We start from the raw sequence: 27,330 nt of genomic DNA, 5'->3' as shown, positions 1-27,330 counted from the left end.
TCCCATGCATTGACTCTGTCTATAATTCCCGCTGCCTCGGAAAGGCAGCCAGCATAATTAAGGACCCCACGCACCCCGGACATGCTCTCTTCCACCTTCTTCCGTCAGGAAAAAGATACCAAAGTTTGAGGTCACGTACCAACCGACTCAAGAACAGCTTCTATACTGCCACCAGGCTTTTGAATGGACCTACCTTGTATTAAGTTGATCTTTTCTCTACACCTTGCTATAACTGTAACATTATATTCTGCAGTCTCTCCTTCCTACCCTATGTACAGTATGCATTGTTTGTTAAGCAAGCAATAATCAATACTTTTCACCAATACCAATACATGGGACAATAATAAATCAAATCACATCAAAGGAATCGAGGCTGGAGTTCTGGCAATTTTATGGCTAATGAAAGTTTAGGGTGGACAAGCTTTGTCGGGTGAAACTTCCAGGACAGGAACATAGAACATAGAACAGTACAGCACAGAACAGGCCCTTCGGCCCTCGATGTTGTGCCGAGCATTGTCCGAAACCAAGATCAAGCTATCCCACTCCCTTTCATTCTGGTGTGCTCCATGTGCCTATCCAATAACCGCTTGAAAGTTCCTAAAGTGTCCGACTCCACTATCACAGCAGGCAGTCCATTCCACACCCTAACCACTCTCTGAGTCAAGAACCTATCTCGGACATCCTTCCTATATCTCCCCACCCTGAACCTTATAGTTATGCCCCCTTTTAACAGCTACTGTCTCTGAACGTCCACTCTATCTATCCCCCTCATCATCTTATAAACCTCTATTAAGTCACCTCTCATCCTCCTCCGCTCCAAAGAGAAAAGCCCTAGCTCCCTCAACCTTTCCTCATAAGACCTATCCTGCAAACCAGGCAGCATCCTGGTAAATCTCCTTTGCACCCTTTCCAATGCTTCCACGTCCTTCCTTTAGTGAGGTGACCAGAACTGCGCACACTACTCCAAATGTGGTCTCACCAGGGTCATGTACAGTTGCAGCATAACCCCACGGCTCAAACCCAAGCCCCCTGTTAATAAACGTGAACACACTATAGACCTTCTTCACGGCTCTATCCACTTGAGTGGCAACCTTCAGAGATCTGTGGACATGAACCCCAAGATCTCTCTGTTCCTCCACATTCCTCAGAACCCTGCCGTTGACCCTGTAATCCGCATTCAAATTCTTTCTACCAAAATGAATCACCTCGCACTTATCAGGGTTAAACTCTATCTGCCATTTTCCTGCCCAGCTCTGCATCCTATCAATGTCTCTTTGCAGCCTACAACAGCCCTCCACCTCATCCACTACTCCACCAATCTTGGTGTCATCAGCAAATTTACTGACCCACCCTTCAGCCCCCTCCTCCAAGTCATTGATAAAAATCACAAATAGCAGAGGACCCAGCACTGATCCCTGTGGTACACGGCTGGTAACTGGTCTCCAGTCTGAAAATTTTCCATCCACCACCACCCTCTGTTTTCTATGTGATAGCCAGTCACTTATCCAATTGGCCAAATTTCCCTCTATCCCACACCTCCTTACTTTCTTCATAAGCCGACCATGGGGAACCTTATCAAACGCCTGACTAAAATCAACGTATAGGACATCAACTGCTCTACCTTCATCTACACACTTAGTTACCTCCTTAAAGAATTCAATCAAATTTGTGAGGCAAGGCTTACCCTTCACGAATCCGTGTTGACTCTCCCGGATTAAGCTGCATCTTTCCAAATGGTCATAAATCCTATCCTTCAGGACCTTTTCCATTAACTTACCGACCACCAAAGTAAGACTAACCGGCCTATAATTACCAGGGTCATTCCTATTCCCTTTCTCGAACAGAGGAACAGAGGAAGTAATGAGCTCATCGACAATCAGTAACCTGTTTGTCACTGCACGTAACTCTCAAAGTCTTTCCATTTACTTCAGTCTGGTCCTGCAGTCTACCTCCCTATTATCTCACTCTATCTTAGTGCCCTTTGTGAGTTTTGTTAGGTTTTGACATATCGTAATGAAGTTGTGTTGAAAACCCAAATGTAATTGGCCCCGTGGGTTTCAGGAGACTCGGTGTGTGGGGCCTTTCTGCAATTGATTTTTGAATCATGAAAAGGGGAAAATGTGCACAATTGAGGGGATGAGGGTTACAGGAGGCTGGGGGAAGTGGGGTGGGGGGGTGGGAGGGGGGGGGATACACAGCCTATGTGTATCTCAAACACAGGTAACCAGGCCTGATCGAAACCCCCGCTTGTTTACATTTTAATGGCCCATTTTCCCAGGACAATAGAACTCCAATCAAGCACCCGGTACAGCCACAGACTGATCGGCGCCACTCCCCTTACTCAGAAAGCCCAACTGCCAAGGTCAATGACCGCTAAGGACCCGCCCGGCCATCAAGGCACCCGCCCCTTTATTGGCCAAAATCGAAGAAAGTGATCAGAGCCCTGTCGAACTATTGGGTCCAAGGTTAAGGATCCCACCAAAGAGCGCGAAATCCCAGAGGGATAAAAGAGGACACAGCCATGTGTTCTGACTCTCTTGGATCCAGCCTGTGCCTACCCAATTGCAGCAGGAACAGCCAGTTAAGATCAAGACCAACGATCGCTTACGACAGTAAGCCCAGCAGAGACGGAGCCACTATCTTCGACCCAGCCAAGTGAAATCCAGATAAAGGCCTTATCCATTTGCACAGTGCCGGTCACCCTGAAGTTAAGTATAGGTTATTGTAGCTGATAGGTGTACTTTAACTCGTAGTAGATATTGTGTTTGCATGTTGAGATAACTCTTGTGTATGTAAATAAACCATCTTTTGAACGAACTAAAACTGGTTGTGTGGTCATTTGATCGATATAAGGGAAGACTTGTGGTTCACTAAGATAAATAGAAATACCCACAGTATTGGCGACGCTGTTGGGACCGAAACAGAGCAACAACTTGGCAATATATCGCCGTTCCTTCACTGTCGCTGGGGCAACAGCCTGGAAACCCTCCCTAACAGCACAGTGGGTGTACCTACATATCGGGGACTGCAGCGGTTCAAGAAGGCAGCTCACCACCACCTCCTGAAGGGCAACTAGGGATGGCCAATAAACACTGGCCTAACCAGCGACGCCCACATCCCGTAAATGGAGAAAGAAAAAACTACTTGCAAACACCAAGAAGGGGACTTATTAATGACATATAACAGCCTTTATATTCGGGCTGAGAGGAACAAAAGACTGTTTTTCAGTCAGTGGGCAAAAGCTGCGGGTTTCGAGCTGTGTTGCACGCTATGGAAAGTCCCAGTCGTTCTCCCTGAGAGTCAGTCATTCTGGTTCAAGCTTCAGTCTGTTTTTATCTGTTTCAGTGTGGCTGTGCTCACTTTCCAACTCACAGGACACTTGTAAGCTGATCGAGTAACGTGCCGAGGTGAACCAACCTTCCTCCTTCCTTGCCACTCTGCTTTGTTTTTTTTATCACTCGAGTTTCTGCAACTCGTACAGGCGGACTCCGCGCCCCCCCCCCCCCCCCCCCCCAAAAATGAGTCATTACAATAACAGAAAAACAACGTGCATTTATCTAGCACCTTTTACAACCCTCGCTGGATGGGATTCTCCGTCCCACCGCACCCGTTTTCTGGCCAGGCGCGCCCCCGCCGGCAGCTGGGTTCTCCGTCCCGGCAGCCGACCAATGGGGTTTTCCATTGCGGGCACCCCCGCGCCGTGGGGAAATCCGCGGGCGTGAGTGCGCTGCCGGCGAAGCTGCCGGGCCCGCCCACGGTGTCCCAACGTGCTTTAAAGGCAATGAAGTACTTTTGAAGTGTTGTTATGTAGGGGACACAGCATCCAATTTGCACACAGCAAGACCCCACAGACAGCAATGTGACAATGACCGTGATGTGTTGGAGAAACACAATGATTATCTCGCACTTGTAAGAGAAGCTATTGAAACTTAAGAGCCAAAAAAATAGAAGCAAAATAAACACTCTGCATTTGTATAGCACCTTTTATGACATCCCAGTGTGGAGCTCCCCTGCTCTTCTGTAAAATACCCACCCGAGAGTGCCTTAGTCTCACCTCGCATTTCAAACAGGCACTCTCAGGAGTGTAGCACTCTCTCAGTACAGCGCTGGAGTGTCAACCTGGGTTATGTATTCTGCTCTCTGGAGTGGGGCTTGAACCCATACCCTTCTGTAAATCACGGCAGCTTCATATGTGCAATATTACTATGCCAAAATTTGGTTGATTTTGCTTGGGTCAGGCTCACTGTGTAACAATTATTCTACCGAAGCGTGGCACGGTGATTCGATCCCGGCCCCGGGTCACTGTCCGTGTGGAGTTTGTACATCCTCCCACTGTCTGGGTGGGTCTCACCCCCACAACCCAAAAAGATGTGCAGGGTAGGTGGATTGGCTACGCTAAATTGCCCCTCAATTGTGAGAAAAGAATTGGGCGCTCTAAATTAAGAAAAAGCAATAATTCTATCCTGTATTATAGTCATCCTGTGTGGTAAGAGTATTGTGCTTGTGGAAGATGTGACCTGATGGTAACTATGACCAAACGTTGAGGTAATTTGCTCGATGGCGGGATTCTCTGAGAATCGGCGGGGCGGGCAGTGGAAACGGCGCGGTGGAGTGACGGGAACCACTCCGGCGTCGGAATCCTCTTCACCTTCAGGGGCTAGGCCCGCCCCGGAGTGGTTGGCGCCCCGCCGGCTGGCGTGGAAGGTCTTTGGCGCCGCGCCAGCCGGGACGGAAGGGACTCCGCCGGTTGGCGCGAGTCCGCGCATGCGCGGGAGCGTCAGCGGCTGCTGATGTCATCCACGCGCATGCACAGGGGGGGTTCACCTTCGCGCTGGCCATCACGGAGACTTACACGGCCGGCGCGTAGGAATAGAGCGCCCCCACGGCTCAGGCCTACCCAGGCCAGATCGCCCCGTGCCCCCCCTGAGGACCCCGGAGCCCGCCCGCGCCGCCAGGTCCCGCCAGTAAGGGCCCAACTCCAATTTACGCCGGCGGGACCTGCATAGAACGGACAGTACTTCGGCCCATCGCGGGCCGGAGAATCGCCGGGGGGAGCCCGCCGACCGGCGCGGTTCCCGCTCCCGGCAAATCTCCGGCGCCGGAGAATTCAGCAGCCGGCGGGGGCAGGATTTACGCCGCCCCCCCCGGCGCTTCTCCGACCCGGCGGGGGGGGGGGTCGGAGAATCCCACCCGAAAGGCAATTGCTACCCAAGGTTGTGGAATGATTTTAACGATGGAATTGTTCCTCCTTTGAAGAGAGAGAGAGAGCTCAAGGCAGCCACAGTAGCAATAGCCAAGCCAAGTTGCGTAGAGTGGGGAGAACATAGAAATATATTCATGAACAAATCACACATAGTCTTAATTTCTTAAACTATGATCTGCTCTTACTCACACTGGGCGAAATTCTCCGTTATCGGCGGAAAGTCCGCCGATCGGCGCAAAAAACGGCGCAAATCCCACTTGCGTCACGTCATAAAAATGGGCCGATAGTCTCCGGCCCGAAATGGGCTAGCAGCGACGTGACGGGATCCGCGCCAGCGCAATGGTTCACACTGTGCAGCGTCATACGCGCTGCACGGCGTGACGGCTCATAAGGCCGCGCAGCTCCCCCCCACCCGACCGGAACACCCGACCGCAACACCCGACTGGATGGCTAGCCGTCGCTCAGCCCCGAGGTTCGAGTCACGCGATGTGGAGGCGCTCCTGGACGCGGTGGAGCAGAGGAGGGACGCCCTGTATCCCGGGCACGGCCGCAGAGTTGCCCCACGCCACAGCCGGCGTCTGTGGAGGGAAGTGGCAGAGGCCGTCACCGCTGTGGCCCTAACACCACGGACAGGCACCCAGTGCCACAAGAAGGTGAACGACCTCGTCACAGCAGGCAGGGTGAGCCTCCCCCATATCCCCCCCTCCCCATATCCCCCCTCCCCCATATCCCCCCCTCCCCCATATCCCCCCTCCCCCATATCCCCCATCCATATCTCCCCCTCCCCCATATACCCCCTCCCCATATCCCCCATATCCCCCCTCCCCATATCCCCCCTCCCCCATATCCCCCATATCCCCCCCTCCCCCATATCCCCCCCTCCCCCATATCCCCCCTCCCCCATATCCCCCTCCCCCATATCCCCCATATCCCCCCTCCCCATATCCCCCCTCCCCCATATCCCCCCTCCCCATATCCCCATATCCCCCCCTCCCCATATCCCCCCTCCCCCATATCCCCCATATCCCCCCTCCCCCATATCCCCCCCTCCCCCATATCCCCCATATCCCCAAGTGAATCCAGCCCTAACCTTAACCTCTGCAATGCACGCGCAACCGATGGCGTGCATTCATATACCTGCCTAACACTGTTGCCTTTTACCCCTGCCACCACCCCCCCCCCCCACAGGAGAAGCGCGCACACAACAATAGGGAGCATGTGAGGACTGGAGGAGGGCCCGCTGATGAGAGGCCACTGACCGTACACGAGGAAAGGGCCCTGGAACTGGCTGGCGGACCTGAGGACCGGGAGGTTGCTGATGCAGAGGTCGGGGCCCCACGAGCAAGTGAGCCACCAACAGCCCGTCCCCATATCCCCCCTCCCCTATATCCCCCTCCCCCGTATCACCTGATCACTGCCTGATGTCTAACCATGCATGCTTCATTGTGTATCGCAGGACCAAACGTCCAGGCACCCATCCCCGCAGATGCACACCGCCCGCAGGATGCCCCTCGGAGACCACAGGAGACGGAGAGACCCGCACCCTCCAGCATGCGACGCCCGCAGGATGCCCCTCGGAGACCACAGGAGACGGAGAGACCCGCACCCTCCAGCATGCGACGCCCGCAGGATGCCCCTCGGAGACCACGGGAGACGGAGAGACCCGGACCCTCCAGCATGCGACGCCCGCAGGATGCCCCTCGGAGACCACGGGAGACGGAGAGACCCGGACCCTCCAGCATGCGACGCCCGCAGGATGCCCCTCGCACACCACAGGAGACGGAGAGACCCGGACCCTCCAGCATGCGACGCCCGCAGGATGCCCCTCGGAGACCACGGGAGACGGAGAGACCCGGACCCTCCAGCATGCGACGCCCGCAGGATGCCCCTCGCACACCACGGGAGACGGAGAGACCTGGAGCAACAGGGAGACGACACCCCCGTCACGTGCGGGAGCGACCACCCAGCGATGAGGGGGGCAGCCACAGGCCCCCGTCACATCCGAGCCAGGACACCACTACCCAGGACACCAGTATCCAGGACACCCCTACCCGGGACACCACTACCCAGGACACTCCTACCCGGGACACCACTACCCAGGACACCCCTACCCGGGACAGCACGACCCGGAACAGCACTACCCGAGACAGCACTACCCGGGACAGCACTACCCGGGACAGCACTACCCAGGACACCACTATCCAGGACACCCCTACCCGGGACACCACTACCCAGGACACCCCTACCCGGGACACCACTACCCAGGACACCCCTACCCGGGACAGCACTACCCGGGACAGCACTACCCGGGACAGCACTACCCGGGACAGCACTACCCGGGACAGCACTATCCAGGACACCCCTACCCGGGAAGACAAAATACCGGACAGTGACTCAGAGTGGATGGGTGGAGACGAACCCCCACCCCAAAGTGCCATGGACTCAGAGTGGGACGAAGAGCACGACATAACGCCACTGCTGTCACCAACACCCTCCACCATCGCAGAAACACTCACCACGGTTGGGCACTTTAGTGATGAGGCGTCTGGTACACTCACTGGTGCGCACAACACAGCCGTCCCGGTACAGCAGGTGGAGGTAGGAGCAGCAGAGGGACCGGGCGGTCGGAGGGCAGCCCAGGCCAAGCGAACATCTGCCGCCCAGATGGATCCCGAGTTCCTGCAGTTACCACACCCACACATAGATCCGATGCAACCACCGACACGGAGACGAGCGAATAGGGTGACGGGTGGCTTGCGGCGGCTGCGGTCGCAGGTGGAGGAGTCCACCCGCGTCCAGGAGCTGGGAGTGGTCCCGGTCAGGCGTGCCACCCAGGCTGACACCGCACGGGTGGCGTCCGCGGTGGAGGCAATGGGTGCGACGGTGTCAGACATGGGGAACGGTTTGCGAGGCCTGGGGCCTTCCGTGCAGGCGGCGTCTGTGGCCCAGGAAATGGCTGCCCTCTCACGGGAGGCCATGAGCCAGTGCCAGCGCCAGATGGCAGAGGCGCTCAACGCCATAGCCCAGTCTCAGCAGGCCATGGCCCAGTCTCAGCAGGCCATGGCCCAGTCTCAGCAGGCCATAGCCCAGTCTCAGCAGGCCATAGCCCAGTCTCTGCAGGCCATGGCCCAGTCTCTGCAGGCCATGGCCCAGTCTCAGCAGGCCATCGCTGAGGGCATCGGCGCCAGTGGCCATGTGCGAGCCGGCGTCGCACTGTCACAGACAGGGTTCGACAACCCCCTGGGCTCCATGGCTGCAAACCTGCAGACCCCTGTCGATACCAGCACGGGCCTCCAGGACTGACAGCGCCAGGTGTCGGGGGCGCGTCGGATGGCCAGTCCGTTCGCATCCCCCACCCATGTAGAGGCCTGGGGGCCATCGGGCACCCCGAGGGAGGAGGAGGTGGTGTGGTCCGTCCCGGCTCCCTCTGTAGGGCAGGTCCCGGTACACCGCGACACCTCGGACTCCCCCCCTTCCGTCCCAGGTGCATCGGGTGGGCAACGGGCAGGACAGGCTGGCAGCTCGCCATCCCAGTCGCCTGGGCCGCAGCCTGGCCCATCTAGGCCAGGACGCCCCAGGAAACGGCCGCCAAAGGGATCCAGTGTCAGAGGGCAGGAATCACAGGAGTCCACCTCCAGTTCTGCTGTACCATCTGGGGAACCACGTAGACATAGTCAAAGGGCCCGTAAGGCCAAACAATTAGACACTGAGTAAGTTGGCACGGGTGCAGGGCACAGATGAGTTTTAGGGGCTAGGGCACGTGCATGAACTCCTTTGGTTATTAAAGTCAATGTTACACCTACCGAAGCTGCCTTTGTGCTCTGTCCAAAGTGTGCGGGCGTGTCATGTACGTTGAGCGCAAGTGTGTGTGTGACGGGTGGTCTTACCTCAGCCCCAGGTGAGTCTGCCCCCTTCCCCCTGGGCCGCCATCAACATCCCCCGGGCAGAGGACGGGACCGTGCGCTGCAGTGTCACAGCCGCATGCAGGGATGGTCCGGGTGGATGGTGGTACTGTGGCCATGGGTCAGACATAGTCCAACGATGTAGAGCCAGGAGCTCATCGGAGGCGGGTTGTCATCATCCTCCATGGCCTGCGATAGACACGCGTCCACCCGCAACTGGGTGAGCCCGGCCCGTTGTGCCGCCGGTGGATCGGCAATTGGGGGGGGGGTGGTGTGCATGCGGGTGGGGTGTGTGGGGTTGGGGAGGGGGGTGAGGGTGCTGGGTGGGTGGATGGGTGGGGGGTGTGGGTGGTCGGCTGTTGCCATGGTGTGCGGTCTGTGGCCATACTACCCGATTCCCACGCCCATCTAGTCAGTGAAGCGGGCGTCTATCAGTCTGTCCCGTGCCCGCTGGGCCAGCCGGTAACGGTGGACAGCCACCCGCCTGTGTCTACCCCGTCTGCCCTGACCATTGCCCCCATCCCCCTCATCTGGGGAGGACTGGGCCTCTTCCTGCTGCTCCTCCACTCCGCCCTCCTCTGCCTGCGGCACATCGCCCCTCTGCTGGGCTATGTTGTGCAGGACGCAGCACACCACAATGATGTGGCCGACCCTATCTGACCGATACTGGAGGGCGCCCCCAGAGAGGTCCAGGCACCTGAAACGCATCTTCAGCACGCCAAAGCACCTCTCGATCACTCCCCTTGTCGCTACATGGGCATCATTGTAGCGGTTCTCCGCCTCATTGCGTGGCCTCCGTATAGACGTCATCAGCCACGATCGCAATGGATAGCCCTGTCGCCCAGCAACCAGCCCCTCAGCCGGGGATGGTGTCCCTCGTACATGCCGGGGATGGATGACCGCGACAACACGAATGAGTCGTGTACACTGCCTGGGTGACGGGCGCAGACGTGCAGGATCATCATGCGGTGGTCGCAGACCACCTGTACGTTCATTGAATAGGTCCCCTTCCTATTAGTGAACACGGCCCTGTTCTCTGCAGGTGGCCGCACGGCAACGTGCATCCCATCGATCGCGCCCTGGACCATGGGGAACCCGGCAACGGCAGAGAAGCCCACGGCCCGGGCATCTTGGCTGGCCCGGTCCACGGGGAAGCGGATGTAGCGGTGCGCCATGGCATAAAGGGCATCTGTCACTGCCCGGATGCACCGATGCACCGATGTCTGCGATATGCCGGACAGGTCCCCACTCGGTGCCTGGAATGACCCCGTTGCATAAAAGTTCAGGGCCACCGTAACCTTGACGGACACGGGGAGAGGGTGTCCCCCGCCAGTGCCACGCGGTGACAGGTGTGCCAGCAGGTGGCAGATGTGTGCCACGGTTTCCCGGCTCATCCGGAGTCTCCTCCTGCATTCCCGGTCCGTGAGGTCCTGGTATGACTGCCGGGGCCGGTACACACGGGGCGCCCTCGGGTGCCTCCGTTGCCGTGGGGCCGCGACGTCCTCCTCCCCCTCCTCGTCCTGTCGGTCAGGTGTCCCTCCAGCCTGGGCGGCTGCCGCCTGCCCCTCTGCGGCAGCCTGCGCCGCCTCTCTGGCACGCTCCTCCTCCTCCTCCTCCTCCAGGGCAACATAGACATGAGCGGCTGCCACCACGGCGGCCAACATCGCTGGATGGTCTGAAAACATGACGGCCTGGTGGGGGGGAGGGGAACGACGACATGTCATCATTGCCCATATCCCCTCCTCCCCCCAGCCAGGTGGCATGGACCGCATGGGTCCAACTGTTGGAGGCTGGCACCTGGCCAGGTGGACCAACTCATTTGCTCTCCCATCACCCACCCCGGCACGGACCCCCTCCCCAACCTCCACCCCAGCACGGACCCCCCCCAACCCCCAACCTCCACCCCAGCACGGCCCCCCCCCCAACCTCCACCCCGGCACGGACCCCCTCCCCAACCCCCAACCTCCACCCCAGCACGGACCCCCCCCCAACCTCCACCCCAGCACGGACCCCCTCCCCAACCTCCACCCCAGCACGGACCCCCTCCCCAACCCCCAACCTCCACCCCAGCACGGACCCCCCCCCCCAACCTCCACCCCGGCACGGACCCCCTCCCCAACCCCCAACCTCCACCCCAGCACGGACCCCCCCTCAACCTCCACCCCGGCACGGACCCCCTCCCCAACCCCCAACCTCCACCCCAGCACGGACCCCCCCCCAACCTCCACCCCGGCACGGACCCCCTCCCCAACTCCCAACCTCCACCCCGGCACGGACCCCCCCCCCAACCTCCACCCCAGCACGGACCCCCTCCCGGCACTCCCCCGGAGCCCAGCCTACTCTAACCACCCCCCCCCCCCCCCCCCCCCGCTGCACACACACACACACAAGCCGAGACACACCTCTCCTCACGCAATCAGTCTGCGGCCACGCCATTTCCTGCCCAGAGCCAACCCCCCAGGCTGTCACTCACCTCCTCGCTGGTCGGCGTGAGCCTGGAGCACCGGGTCACGCCGATGAAAAGGAGGTTTGATTCACGTCGACGTGAACGGTCATCACGTCGACGGGACTTCAGCCCATCCGGAAGGGAGAATATCGGCAGGCCGAAAATCGGCTGCCTTGCGCAGACCCGTGACATTCTCCGCGGCAGCGGCGCCATTAACGCCCCGCCGACTTTTCTCCCTTCGGAGACTTCGGCGGGGGCGGGGGCGGGATTCACGGCGGCCAACGGCCATTCTCCGACCCGGCGGGGGGTCGGAGAATGACGCCCACTATCTTTACTTCTATCTGTCTCTAGCTAACCCCTGGACTACTCTCCCCCACAAGGCATAGCATCAATGCAGTATATACTTGTAACTATAGCTCCCTCTAGTGGCTATTCTAGACATTTCATTAACCCTTGCAGTTCTTACATTTCTGATAATACTACAGGCAGAAAGTTCATCAAGCTTCTTCCGTCCCCTGAATAACAATTTTAAAAGAAATCCAATTAAGGGGCAATTTAGCGTGGCACATCTTTGGGTTGTGGGGGTGAAACCCATGTAGACACGGGGAGAATGTGCAACCTCCACACGGACAGTGACTTGGGGTCGGGATCGAACCTGAGTCCTCGGCGCCGTGAGGCAGCAGGGCTAACCACTGCCGCCCAAAAGCCGTAACAATTTAACAACATAATATCAACTTTATTAGTGTCACAAGTAGGCTTACATTAACACTGCAATGAAGTTACTGTGAAAATCCCCTAGTCGCCACAGTCTGGCGCCTGTTCGGGTCCACGGAGGGAGAATTCAGAATGTCCAACTCACTTAAAGAGCACAGGCGGGATTCTCCGACCCCCCGCCGGGTCGGAGAATTGCTGGGGCGGCGGCGTGAATCCCGCCCCGCCGCTCCGACGCCGGCTGCCGAATTCTTCGGTGCCGGTTTTCGGGCGGCGATCGTGCCGCGCCGGTCGGGGGCCGTTGGCAGTGGCCTCCCCGGCAATTCTCCGGGCCCCGATGGGCCGAGCGGCCACCCGTTTTCGTCCAGTCCCGCCGGCGTGGAATAGACAAGGTCCATCCCGCCGGGACCTGGCGGCTTGCAGACTCGGGGAGGGCGGGGGGATCCGGCCCCGGTGGGGTGGGGGGTGGGGGGCATGGTGGCCTGGCCCGCGACCGGGGCCCACCGATCTGCGGGCCTGTGCCGTGGGGGTCACTCTTTCCCTCCGCGCAGGCCTGTGTAAGGCTCCGCCATGGCTGGCACGGAGAAGGAGCCCCCTGCGCATGCGCCAACTCGCGCCGGCTGGCAGAGGCCCTTCGGGGCCGGTTGGCTCAGCGCCAACCCCTCCAACGCCGGCCTGGCTCCCGGAAGTGCAGAGGATTCTGGGCGGCCCGACGCTGGAGTGGTTGGCGCCACTCTTTGGCACCGGTGCGGGCCGCCCCCGCCGATTGCGGCAGAATCTCGGCTCACATGTTTCAGGACTTGTGGGAGGAAACCGGAGCACCCGGACGAAACCCACGCAGACACGGGGAGAACGTGCAGACTCCGCACAGACCCAATCCGGGAATCGATCCTGTGTCCCTGGCGCTGTGAAGCAACAGTGCTAACCATTGTTCTACCGTACTGCCCTTATGCAGTGGTCAAGATCATAACTCTCTCCTGTAACAGGAAAGGGGTCAGGAAATGCTGCAAATCACAATATGACCATCCTGCTGCGTTGCGGAGACCGAGGTGCCTAGCAGAGTAAACTCACGAAGAGTAATCATCTGCATATCATTTAGTCTCTTTCAGCAGGCTTTGTCCACAGTGATTTTCAACTAAGAGTATGTTTCCAGTTGGAGTGGGGGGTATATGTGTCGACAGTAACAGCTTGTGATGTTGCCCAGTACTCACACAGTGAGGAATGTTTGGAGTGGAGTAGAGTGGAGGTGCAATATAGACCCTGGTTAATATAATGCACATATTCAGCTGATATTAACAGAGGTTTTTCTGTTACAAGCAGGGTTGCTGGGACCCAAGCACTTCCTTTGCATTTTATACATTGATTGTCCTTCTTTCAGCGTCCTGAAGCGAGTCAGATTTTTGGAGGAGGAGGTTTACGTTAGCGAGGAGAAGGTTCAAAAGGGACAATGTCAAAGGTTAAGCTGTTACAAGTACTTTTAGTCTGATTTGAATCTTGATGGTCTTTCACTTGAATGAAAAGACTTCAAAATTGTCCCATTGTTATAAATATTTATGAAACCTTTAGATTATCTTCCAAAGACACAGCGCCCTGAGACAATTGCTTTCATCCGCACTTAGAGCCTCCATGTTACTGTCTGACTCTCGCCGGTGTTTGCAAGGCATTATTTTATTGGTGCGGCAGGGGTACAAGTTCCCATAGGCTGCAACCTCTGCACTCACATCCATCAACACCACAGAACACCAATAGACATCTGGGGATAATCCATTCAGTGCATTATTCATCATCATTCATCCCTAAAGCAAACACTATGTGAATAATATTGTCACCCTCACACAAGCACATTGGCCTTGTTGTGCAGAGCTGGGAATTTCTGCCCGAGAAGCCAAACAATTGGCTAAATTGAGAATATCATTTTATTTTAAATGGAGGGGATTATGAGATAGATCTTCAAAAGTTGAACCATTACATTCTATTAATCTCAACATCAACTGGGTATAATTGCTGGATCTTAATTCTGGTTGGCAAAAATTATAGTTGGCGGTGATTTAATGGGGGTGATCACTTCCTCAGATTGTCGTGGTGTGATGAGAGCTACATTAATTCTAGGGCATTATAAGCAGGGTTATTGTTTGCAGGTATTTGGATTTGTTTATTGTCACGTGTACCGAGGTACAGTGAAATTTATTTTTCTGAGGGACTTTCCGGGTTAATTCAGCCTTGTACATGTTGCAATGGTACCGAATACCCTGCTTGAGAAGTTTCCTTGGGCACCCTTGACACATCGTGTCCCTGCCAGAGAGATATCACAGCTTTCTAACTCCGAAAAATAACATGGCATATAGAATCATAGAGGTTTACAGCATTGAAACTGGCCCTTCGGCCCAGCTGGTCCATGCCGCCCAGTTCCTATCACTAAGCTAGTCCCACTTGCCCGCATTTGGCCCATATCCCCCTATACCCACCCTGCCCATGTAACTGTCTAAATGCTTTTTAAAAGACAGAATTGTACCCGCCTCTACCACTGCCTCTGGCAGCTCGTTCCAGATACACACCACCCCCTGTGTGAAGAGATTTCCCCTCTGGTCTCTTTTGTATCCCTCCCCTCTCACCTTAAACCTATGCCCTCTAGTTCTAGACTCCTCTACCTTTGGGAAAAGATGTCGACTATCTACCTTATCGATGCTCCTCATTATTTTATAGACCTCTATAAGATCACCTCTAAGCCTCCTACGCTCCAGGGAAAAAAGTCCCAGTCTATCCAGCTTCTCCTTATAACTCAGACCATCAAGTCTTGGTGGCATCCTAGTAAATCTTTTCTGCACTCTTTCTAGTTTAATAATACCCTTTCTATAATCGGTTGACCAGAACTGAACACAGTATTCCAAATGTGGCCTCACTAATGTCTCGTACAACTTCAACAAAACATCCCAACTCCTGTGTTCAATATTCTGACCAATAAAACCTAGCATGCTGAATGCCTTCTTCACCGCCCTGTCCACTTTCAACTCCACCTACAAGGAGCTATGAACCTGTACCCCTAGATCTCTTTGTTCTGTAACTCTCCCTAACACCATACCATTATAATATAATAATCTTTATTGTCACAAGTAGGCTTACATTAACACTGCAATGAAGTTACTGCGAAAAGCCCCTAGTCGCCACACTCCGGCGCCTGTTTGGGTACACAGAGGGAGAATTCAGAATGTCCAATTCACCTAACAAGTACGTCTTTCGGGACTTGTGGGAGGAAACCAGAGCACCCGGAGGAAACCCACGCAGGCACGGGGAGAACGTGCCGACTCTGCACTGACAGTGACCCAAGCCGGGAATCGAACATGGGACCCTGGCGCTGTGAAGCCATAGTGCTACCCACTGTGCTACCGTGCTGCCCATGAGTAGGTCTGGGTAGATCCTGCCCTGATTTGATCTACCAAAATGCATCACCTCACATTTATCCAAATTAAACTCCATTTGCCATTCATCGGCCCACTGGCCCAATTGGTCAAGATCCCGTTACAAACCTGGATAACCTAGATGGGATCCTGGGCTTTATAAATAGGGGCATAGAGTACAAAAGCAACATAGTCATGATGACCATTTACAAAACACAGGTTAGGTCTCAACTAGAGTATTGGTTCCAGTTCTAGGCACAGCAGGAAGGAGTGTGGCGACTAGGGGCTTTTCACAGCAACTTCATTGCAGTGTTCATGTAAGCCTACTTGTGACACTAATAAAGATTATTATTATTATTATCGTTTGTGTCAAAACAAAAATCCAGTTGGAAATAAATCAAGTTCACACAGTATTTTCATAAGTGACCTTATCACCATCATTTAAATTCCCTTTGTCTTTCCGTCCACGACATGTTTGTCAATCTCCACGCATCGCATGCCCTCTGTCCAGTCCCACAGCTCCTCGGCCCCCCCTCCCCCCAACAGCAGTGTAAATCTGACCCCATTTCCAGTTCTCTCTGGCTTTGACAAAGAGTCACTCAGACTCGAAACATTAGCTCCCTTCTCTCTCCACAGACTGTCAGGCCGGCTGAGATTGGCCAGCACTTTCTGTTTCTGCATTTGGAGAAGGGTTTGGCCTCAGAATTTGGTACCAAAGCGGAAAAGTCTCAGCACTTGGAAATAATGGACATGATTTAAAGCAATAGTGGAGTGGAATTTTCCTCCCCTTCACGCGGGTCGGATTTTCCAGTCCCACCAATGGTCTTTTGCGGGTCTCGTTGCGTTTTCCGCGCCCGCCCTCCATCGGGGCGGAACTGAAAAAAATTCTGCCCATTGTTTTTTCATGAGGTGTCAAGGGCTTGACCTGCCACTTACAATGGTTCTCATCGATTTCCTACTGCTATAGGCTGCCATCGATAACAACACTCTCACCCCAGAGTCAGACTAAAGTACGTTCGAGTCCCCACTTGAAATGAAATGAAAATCACTTATTGTCACAAGTAGACTTCAATGAAGTTACTGTGAAAAGCCCCTAGTCGCCACATTCCGGAACCTGTTCGGGGAGGCTGGTACGGGAATTGAACCGTGCTGCTGGCCTGCCTTGGTCTGCTTTAAAAGCCAGCGATTTAGCCCAGTGTGCTAAACCAGCCCCATGTCACTTCAGAGACTTGAGCTCAGAATCTAGGTTAATTTGACTTGGGCAGCACAGTAGCACAAGTGGATAGCACTGTGGCTTCACAGTGCCAGGGTCCCAAGTTCAATTCCCCGCTGGGTCTCTGTCTATGCGGAGTCTGCACGTCCTCCTCGTGTCTGCTCCTCCGGGTGCTCCGGTTTCCTCCCACAGTCCAAAGACGTGCAGGTTAGGTGGATTGGCCATGCTAAATTGCCCTTTGTGTCCAAAAAGGTTAGGAGGGGTTATTGGGATAGGGTGGAAGTGAGGGCTTAAATGGGTCGGTGCAGACTCGATGGGCTGAATGGCCTCCTTCTGCACTGTATGTTCTATGTTCTATGTTGACTCTCCCAGTTTAATGCCGGGGTGCCGTTTCTTTCAGGCGAGTACAAGCTGAGGGAAGATTTCCCTGTCAGGTGGATATAAGAAGTCCCAGCAGCTTCCATTCTGAAGAGGAGCTGATGGGATTCGTCTGGTGTCCAATACTGACGCTCCAAACAACATCCATGAAACAGATCATCTTGTCATTATCGAATTCCTGTCGGTGGGATCTTACTGTGTGAAAATTGGCTGCTACATTTCCTGTCTCTACAACAGGGAGTACACTTTAAATGTACTTCATTGGCTGCAAAACACTGAGGTTGCGAAAGGTGCTATGGGAATGCAAGTCCCTTCTTTCCTTTGCCGTCCAGCTGAGCAAGAATGATTCAAACTCTGTCCTGGTGCAGTCTGAAGTGGTCTGAATACATCAATTTTCTGGTCAGCCTCCAGACTTAAACCAGAGTTCAGGAGCTAACTTGGTCCAGAGTGGAAGATGCTACAATTCAGCAATTCTTCCTCAACTGGGACCAACAACGCAGTTTAAAAATAAACAATGATTTTAAATGTTCCACTGTTCCTTTGTAGTCACCGCCAAAATTGCACAGTCGTATACTTTTCAGCCACCTTTAACAAAGCATGGTGAAGAAAACTTGCCCGTTTTCCACTAATTATTTGAGATGTGGCTCGAGTTCAAACCCATCAGGTCCAGAGGGTCAGTTCAATTCAACAGAACTGCAATTTCAAATCAACCTCAGCATGCGGACATTTCTGACAAGGTCACGATTTATCCCAGTTACAATTAAAAGCTTTACCACCACGCACCCAAAGGCAGTTGTGAGTCCACAATGAAGGTGTGGGACTAAAGTCGCATTGAATGCTGCAGTATAAAATTAAATATTGTAATAACATGATCGTATTGCATCCTGCGACAACAAAATGCACACAAATGCACACACTCACATTTACACACACGAGCTTACACACATACACACGCGTACATACACACACACTTACATACACACATTTACCACTGGATTTGGGATGGAGATATCGAGGCTAGTTTGCATCATTCACAATCTAACAATCACAGATTTGGAAGTGACTCACCGTTAACCAGCAACCCGAAATTACCAGTGACTCAGAAGTAAGCAGCAGTCACCCGGTGACTCGTCACTACCGAGAAAATACTGGTGATAAGTGAGTAATTATAGCACGTTGTAACTCAAAAATAAGCTATTTAGCTCGTCAGATTTGCAGTGGTGATGTTATTATCTTTGGGTGACGTGTGTTTATATTGAGTTGTCCAATATAGACCCAATTTACTCAGTCTCTCATTATAGGGCACACTCTGGTGAACCTCCACTGTATCCCGTCCACTCCAACTAAATCCTTCCTGAAGTTTGGAGACCAAAATCACACACAGTGGGCGAGATTCTCCGCCCCCCCGCCGGGTCGGAGAATCGCCGGGGGCTGGCGTGAATCCCGCCCCCACCAGTTGCCGAATTCTCCGGCACCGGATATTCGGCGGGGGCGGGAATTGCGGCGCGCCGGTTGGCGGGCCCCCCCCCCGCAATTCTCCGGCCCGGATGGGCCGAAGTCCCGCTGCTGGAATGCCTGTCCCGCCGGCGTGGATTAAGCCACCTCTCTTACCGGCGGGGCAAGGCGGCGCGGGCGGGCTCCGGGGTCTTGGGGGGGTGCAGGGCGATCTGGCCCCGGGGGGTGCCCCGACGGTGGCCTGGCCCGCGATCGGGGCCCACCGATCCGCGGGCGGGCCTGTGCTGTGGGGGCACTCTTTTCCTTCCGCCTTCGCCACGGTCTCCACCATGGCGGAGGCGGAAGAGACCCCCTCCACTGCGCATGTGCGGGGATGCCGTGAGCGTCCGCTGACGCTGCCGCCCATGCGCCGCCCGGCAAAGTCAGTTTCCCGCCAGCTGGCGGGGCGGAAATCAGTCCGGCGCGGGCCTGGCCCCTCAAGGTTAGGGCTCGGCCGCTCAAGATGCAGAGGATTCCGCACCTTTGGGGCGGTGCGACGCCGGACTGATTCGTGCCATTTTTGGCGCCGGTCGGCGGACATCGCTCCGATTGCGGAGAATTCCGCCCAGTATTCCAGGTGTGGCCCCTTCAAAGCTGCACACAACCGCAGCAAGACCTCTTAATTCTTGTACTCCAATCAATTAAAAAATATATAAATTTAGAGTACCCAATTATTATTTTTTACAATTAAGAGGCAATTTAGCGTGGCCAATCCACCTAACCTGCACATCTTTGGGTTGTGGGGGTGAAACCCACGCAGGCACGGGGAGAATGTGCAAACTCCACACGGACAGTGACCCAGGGCCGGGATTCGAACCGGGGTTCTCAGTGCCGCAGTCCCAGTGCTAACCACTTCCGCCACATGCCGCCCCGTACTCCAATCAATAAAGGCCAACGTGCAGTTTGCTTTCCGAATTGATTGCGGGACAATGGGCAGCAAGACTCCGCCATTGGGCCTGGCTTATCACAATCTTTCGCTCCAGCCCAGGCGGTGTCCTGCTTTGGAAGTTCTCCGTATACTTCACCCAGTCTCCTCTGGTCAGCCCATCTTCTCCGGTCGAATGGTGGCGTCCGTTCTCCTGCCTGCCTGGTGAGGTGTACGTCCAGGGGGCGAAATCCATGGCCTGCCATGTCCATTCCATCACAATGTCCCTCTGACGGGCCGTCTCTGGGGCGAAATTCTCCCCCAACGGCGGGATGTCCGCCGACTGGCGCCAAAGACGGCGCCAATCAGACGGGCATCGCACCGGCCCAAAGGTGCGGAATGCTACGCATCTTTGGCGGCCTAGCCCCAACATTGAGGGGCTAGGCCGACGCCGGAGGGATTTCCGCCCTGCCAGCTGGCGCGGAAATGCGGCGCATGCGCGGGAGCGTCAGCGGCCGCTGTCAGTTTCCCGGCGCATGCGCGGGAGCGTCAGCGGCCGCTGTCAGTTTCCCGCGCATGCGCAGTGGGGAGAGTCTCTTCCGCCTCCGCCATGGTGGAGGCCGTGGCGGAGGCGGAAGGGAAAGAGTGCCCCCACGGCACAGGCCCGCCCGCGGATCGGTGGGCCCCGATCGCGGGCCAGGCCACCGTGGGGGCACCCCCCCGGGGTCAGATCGCCCCACGCCCCCCCCCAGGACCCCGGAGCCCGCCCACGCCGCCTGGTCCCACCGGTAAATACCAGCTTTGATTTACGCCGGCGGGACAGGCAATTTCTGGGCGGGACTTCGGCCCATCCGGGCCGGAGAATCCAGCGGGGGGTCCCGCCAACCGGCGCGGCCCGATTCCCGCCCCGCCCAATCTCCGGTACCGGAAACTTCGGCGGGGGCGGAGGCGGGATTCACAGTGGCCAACGGCCATTCTCCGACCCAGTCTCTCCAAATGAGGGGCGACCTGATCGAGGTGGACAAGATTATGAGGGGCACGGACAGGGTGGATAGGGAGCAGCTGTTCCCCTTAGTTGAAGGGTCAGGTACCGAGGGGGGGACAAGTTCAAGGTGAGGGGCGGGAGGTTTAAGGGGGATGTGAGGAAAAACCTTTTTGCCCAGAGAGCGGTGAGGGTCTGGAACGCACGGCCTGGGAGGGTGGGAGAGGCGGGTTGCCTCACATCCTTTAAAAAGTACCTGGATCAGTGCTTGGCACGTCTTAACATTCAAGGCGATGGGCCAAGTGCTGGCAAGTGGGATTAGGTGGTAGGTCAGGGCCTGTCACGTGTCACTGCAGACTCGATGGGCTGAAGGGCTTCTGCCACACTGTAGTATTCTGTGATTCTGCGGTTGTGTGAAATAATGCCCAGGATTTTGTGTATGAGACACTGGTAAAAGAGGCCCCATTTACATGATGCCTTCGCTGTTCTCTTCCAAGTCACGCTGGCATAGATTGCGATTGGTAGCACTATGGGTGTGATCTCTCCATCGCCCTCCCTGGGGATGCCGCTTCCTCAGCCGGGGACAGGGTCGATGTCCTTGTTGTTCTGCTGCCTGATGGCGGTGGGGGTGGAGGGCGTGGGGGGGGGTGGGGGGGGGTGTGTGCTGGGTCCTTGTTGCTGTCCAGTCGTCATTGTCTTGGCCTCCACGCAGCTGACGCATAGACCAACCTTGGCGCCGTGGGCAGCACGGTAGCACAGTCGCTTCACAGCTCCAGGGTCCCAGGTTCGATTCCTGGATTGGGTCACTGTCTGTGCGGAGTCTGCACATCCTCCCCGTGTCTGTTTGGGTTTCCTCCGGGTGCTCCGGTTTCCTCCCACAGTCCAAAGATGTGCAGGTTAGGTGGATCGGCCGTGCTAAATTGTCCTTAGCGTCCAAAAAGGTTAGGTGAGGTTGCTGGGTTACGGGGATAGGTTGGAGGCGTGGACTTTCCAAGAGCCGGTGCAGACTCGATGGGCCGAATGGCCTCCTTCTGCACTATAAATTCTATGACTTTATGATTCCAAGATTCTATGCTCCCAAGACTGTTGGTCATGCTTCGAAGCACCCCACAAACCCTTCACAGATCAGCAAGGGGATATCATCGGCCTGTCATGGGATCCCAAAATCTGCACCAACTTCGCCTTCCTCACGATGAAAAAGGAACGGGGACAGTGGCAGTCTCGCCATACTCCTGGGATAATGTTGAAAGTGTTGGTGGTGCCTGTGCTCTTCATGATGCAGGACCCGGAGTCAGGATACAAGGCCTTGAGGATGCTGACACTATGCTCCAGGATACTGCACTGTCCAGCGATGTATCAGAGTGACTGCTGACGAATGCTGTCCAAAGCCTTCTTGAAATCAATGAGGCTGATGCTGATATTCTGGACTTTGCTGTGTGATGTTCCTGAGCATAAAGATCTGCCCACAGCGTGGTCTGCCACCCTGGAAACCTGCCAAGGCTGGCAGAATTAGACCGTTGAATGCAATGGGAAGTGGCCAACTATTAATGCAGACAGTTTTGTTTTGTTGTGTTGGTGTCCGGTGAATGCCGGGACCCCTGAGAGTGGCAGGTGATGTATTGCCAGAGGGATAATAAACTGTGGTGACAAGATGATGTGGGTGAGAAGGCTGAAAAACTAGACTGAAACCAAACCCCACACCGCAACATCCTCTCACGGAATCAGCAAGTCGATCTAACAATGGCGATATCCTCTCCGAGACAGTCTGCACTGCTCCGAAATAAGTCAGTTATTTCCACCCTCTTGAGTACACATCACCAAAACCTTTCGTTTCCAGCAAGGAATTTCTTTCTTGTGCTTTAATCAGTCAGTTCCGGCTGATATACGGCTCTTTTCCAATTTAGCCAGACCACTCAGAATTCTCGAAACACTGGGAGATTTTAGACTCGGCCATAATCTCCGTTCCCTACCCAGTGACTCCATCCCTCACCCTGGAAACTGCCCGACACTAAAACCAAACAGTTTCCAGCTTTCGTGTTCCATTTGACCCTGGGGTGGGTTTGTGATCTCATATCACTGAGACCACCTATTCCACCTCAGTAACCTTGGGCGGGATTCTCCGACCCCCCCATCGGGGCTGGCGTGAATCCCGCTCCCGCCGGCCGCCGAATTCTTCGGCACCGGATATTCGGCGGGGGCGGGAATCGCGCCGCGCCGGTCAGCGAGCCTCCCCCCCCTCCCCCCCCCCCCCCCCCGTCGATTCTCCAGCCCGCGATGGGCCGAAGTCCTGCTGCTGTCATGCCTGTCCCGCCGGCGTGAATCAAACCACCTACCTTCCCGGCGGGACTAGGCGGCGCGGGCGGGCTCCGGGGTCCTGTGGGGGGGGGGGGGGGGAGGGCGTGGAGCGAACTGGCCCCGGGAGGTGCCCCCACGGTGGCCTGGCCCGCGACTGGGGCCCACCGATCCGCGGGCCGGCCTGTGCCTTGGGGGGCACACTTTTCCCTCCGCCTCCGCGATGGCCGACGCGTAAGAGACACCCCCCCCCCCCACTGCGCATGCGCGGGGATGACTTAAGCGGCCGCTGACGCTCCCGCGCATGCGCGGACTTCCGCCGCCTGGCGAAGTCCTTTCGGCCCCGGCTCGCGTGGCGCCAAAGGCCTTCCACGCCAGCCGTGGAGCGGAAACCACTCCGGCGCGGGCCTAGCCCCTCAAGGTGAGTGCTTGGCCCCTAAAGGCGTGGAGAATCCCGGCCCTTGTCCGGCTCTGCCCCTGCCTCAGCTCATCGACTGCTGAAGCCTTCATCCATGCCTTCATTTCCCCCGGACTTGACTATTCCAACATATTCCTGGGGCGGGTTTCGCCGGGGAACCCGTTGGCACCGAAATCGGGGCCGGCGCTGCTTTTGCGATGCTCCGCCCCCTCAAAAACGCCGTACTCACACCGTCGGGACGGCCTCAGGACATCACCTGAGGCCCTCCCCCAATGCTCCGCCCCCGACAGGCCGAGTTCCCGACGGCGTGGACACTTATCCTTTTTTTCCCCGTGGACGACGCCACAGTCGGGGGGGGCGGGGGTGGGGGGAACCGTTCCTCTGGCAGAGGGGCCTTCGTCAGGGTCGGGGGCGACTGGTGGGGGGTGGTCCGGGGGGTAGCGAGGCTGGTTACAGGGGGAGCAGTTTTTGGCAGGCCGGCCACGGACCCGGCAATTCTCTGTCCGTATCCGCAGGTAAGGCCGGGGGGGGGGCTTTACGCTGCGTGGGTGCTGGCCCCCCACTGGGCGGAGCATCGGTGCAGCTTTTGCGCCCTTTTTTCTGGTGTAAAACGGCACTGGCATCAACACTTAGTCTGCAAATCGGAGAATCCAGCCACCGGCCTCTCACATTCTACTCTCCAAACTTGAGATTGGCTGAAATTCTTGGGCTGGTTTCTCCGTAGCCGGACGCTGAAATCGGGATCGGCGATCGGGCGGAGGATGGATTCCGACACTGGAACTGGGGCAGGCGTGGGTTTGACCCCAGTGTGCGCTGCTCCGCCCCCTCCAGGCCACGCCATCGGCACGTGCGGCGACGCAGTCGCAAAGCCATTGGTGCGTCATTGGCCGGCCCACCCGCGAGACTCTGCCCCCGATAGGCCGAGTTCCTGAAGACGCGGGGCACTATGTCCAGCGCCGGCACACTCGTCCAGGATCCATGCCGCTGGGGGGGGAGGAGGCCTTCTGCAATGGCTGGGGGAATTGGTGGGGGGGTGGCAAGTGGCTGGGCTGTGGGGTCGGGGTGGACGGGTTAGGGATACAGCGCGGCCCGTACAGGCCGTCAGCCCTGCGCATGCGCGGCCCGGTACCGCGGCCCGGTAACACGCCCGGCGATTCTCCGGCCGTAATCCGGGTGTGGTTCAGGCGCCGCCGGTGCTAGCCCCTTACCGGTACCGGAATCGGAGAGGGGTTCGCGCTGATGTCCCGCCGGCTCTTAGCCGCTGGAATGGAGACTTGCGCCCCCTGTGCCTGTATTAACTCACACCAAGTTTCATTCACCCGCTACTGTCCTCGTTGACCCACTTCTAGCTCCTCATCAAATAACATCTCGATTATAAAATTCTCAACCTTGACCCCCCTTCTCTCTATTTCTATAATCTTCCTTAGCAGGTACACTCTCTCTCCCCTAGCGGGGGAACTCATACTCCTCAAGAAGCACGGGGAAAACAATCACCCCCACATCGTGTGTGCCGTGCTGGATGTTACAGGAATCACCAGCACCAATGGCATTTGGATGGACATCAAAGCATCTGGAATCAATCAGACTCCCTCCTCCAGATTCTGCTTCGAAATGAATACCATTTAATATGGGCTTCATTTGATATTTAATTTGCGTTCTTAATTCGACTCTCAAATACCCTCCAGCCATTTCATCAAAGGAACTAGCAAATGACATCAGAGAGCAGACAGCACCAACAGTGCCCGTTATAAATGAGTTGGGATAACAATACAACCCGGGAGAATGTGCTTTTCCTGAATCATTTCACCCAGTGCTGGATCTGACCATGTTTCAATATATGCCTGGGGCTGCTTTAGGGAGAACAATCACCATAAGGAACCCTCCAATTTTATCACCCCCTCCCACCCCCACCCCCACTCCCCATCCACCCCCACTCCCCCTCCAACCCCACAATCCCCCGAAGCTCACAATCCACCGACACCCACAAACCCCCGACACCCACAATCCCCGACACCCACAATCCCCGACATCCACAATCCCCCGACACCCACAATCCCCCGACACCCACAATCCACCGACGCCCACAATCCCCACAATCCCCCGACACCCACAATCCCCACAATCCCCCGACACCCACAATCCCCACAATCCCCCGACACCCACAATCCCCGACACCCACAATCCCCGACACCCACAATCCCCCGACACCCACAATCCACCGACACCCACAATCCCCGACACCCACAATCCCCCGACACCCTCAATCCCCGACACCCACAATCCCCCGACACCCACAATCCACCGACACCCACAATCCCCGACACCCACAATCCACCGACACCCACAATCCCCCGACACCCACAATCCCCACAATCCCCCGACACCCACAATCCCCACAATCCCCCGACACCCACAATCCCCCGACACCCACAATCCCCACAATCCCCCGACACCCACAATCCCCACAATCCCCCGAAGCCCACAATCCCCCGACACCCACAATCCCCCGACACCCACAATCCACCGACACCCACAATCCCCCGACACCCACAATCCACCGACACCCACAATCCACACAATCCCCCGACACCCACAATCCACCGACACCCACCATCCCCACAATCCCCCGACACCCACAATCCACCGACACCCACAATCCCCCGACGCCCATAATCCCCCGACACCCACAATGCCCCGACACCCACAATCCCCGACACCCACAATCTACCGACACCCACAATCCCCACAATCCCCCGACACCCACAATCCACCGACACCCACAATCGCCCGACACCCACAATCCCCGACACCCACAATCCCCCGAAACCCACAATCCCCCGACACCCACAATCCCCACAATCCCCCGACACCCACAATCCCCCGACACCCACAATCCCCACAATCCACCGACGCCCACAATCCACCGACACCCACAATCCCCCGACACCCACAATCCCCCGACACCCACAATCCCCCGACACACACAATCCACCGACACCCACAAACCCCCGACACCCACAATCCCCCGACACCCACAATCCCCACAATCCCCTACGCCCACAATCCACCGACACCCACAATCCCCGACACCCACAATCCCCACAATCCCCCGACGCCCACAATCCCCGACACCCACAATCCACTGACACCCACAATCCACCGACACCCACAATCCACTGACACCCACAATCCACCGACACCCACAATCCACTGACACCCACAATCCCCACAATCCCCGACACCCACAATCCCCACAATCCACCGACACCCACAATCCACCGATACCCACAATCCACCGACACCCACAATCCCCACAATCCCCCGACACCCACAATCCACCGACACCCACAATCCCCACAATCCACCGACACCCACAATCCACCGACACCCACAATCCCCCGACACCCACAATCCACCGACATCCACAATCCCCCGACACCCACAATCCCCCGACACCCACAATCCCCACAATCCCCTACGCCCACAAGCCCCACAATCCACCGACACCCACAATCCACCGACAGCCACAATCCCCACAATCCCCCGACGCCCACAATCCCCCGACCCCCACAATCCCCCGACACCCAAAATCCACCGACACCCACAATCCGCACAATCCCCCGACACCCAAAATCCCGAACACCCACAATCCCCCGACACCCACAATCCCCGACACCCACAATCCCCGACGCCCACAATCCACCGACACCCACAATCCCCCGACACCCACAATCCACCGACACCCACAATCCACCGACACCCACAATCCACCGACACCCACAATCCCCCGACACCCACAATCCCCGACGCCCACAATCCCCCGACACCCACAATCCCCCGACACCCACAATCCCCGACACCCACAATCCACCGACACCCACAATCCCCCGACACCCACAATCCCCCGACACCCACAATCCCCGACACCCACAATCCCCCGACACCCACAATCCCCGACACCCACAATCCCCCGACACCCACAATCCCCGACACCCACAATCCCCCGACACCCACAATCCCCGACACCCACA

Source organism: Scyliorhinus torazame, chromosome 1 (assembly GCF_047496885.1).
Source record: "Scyliorhinus torazame isolate Kashiwa2021f chromosome 1, sScyTor2.1, whole genome shotgun sequence".
Taxonomy (NCBI): domain Eukaryota; kingdom Metazoa; phylum Chordata; class Chondrichthyes; order Carcharhiniformes; family Scyliorhinidae; genus Scyliorhinus; species Scyliorhinus torazame.
The sequence above is the reverse complement of the archived record's forward strand: the minus strand, read 5'-3'. Positions refer to the sequence as shown.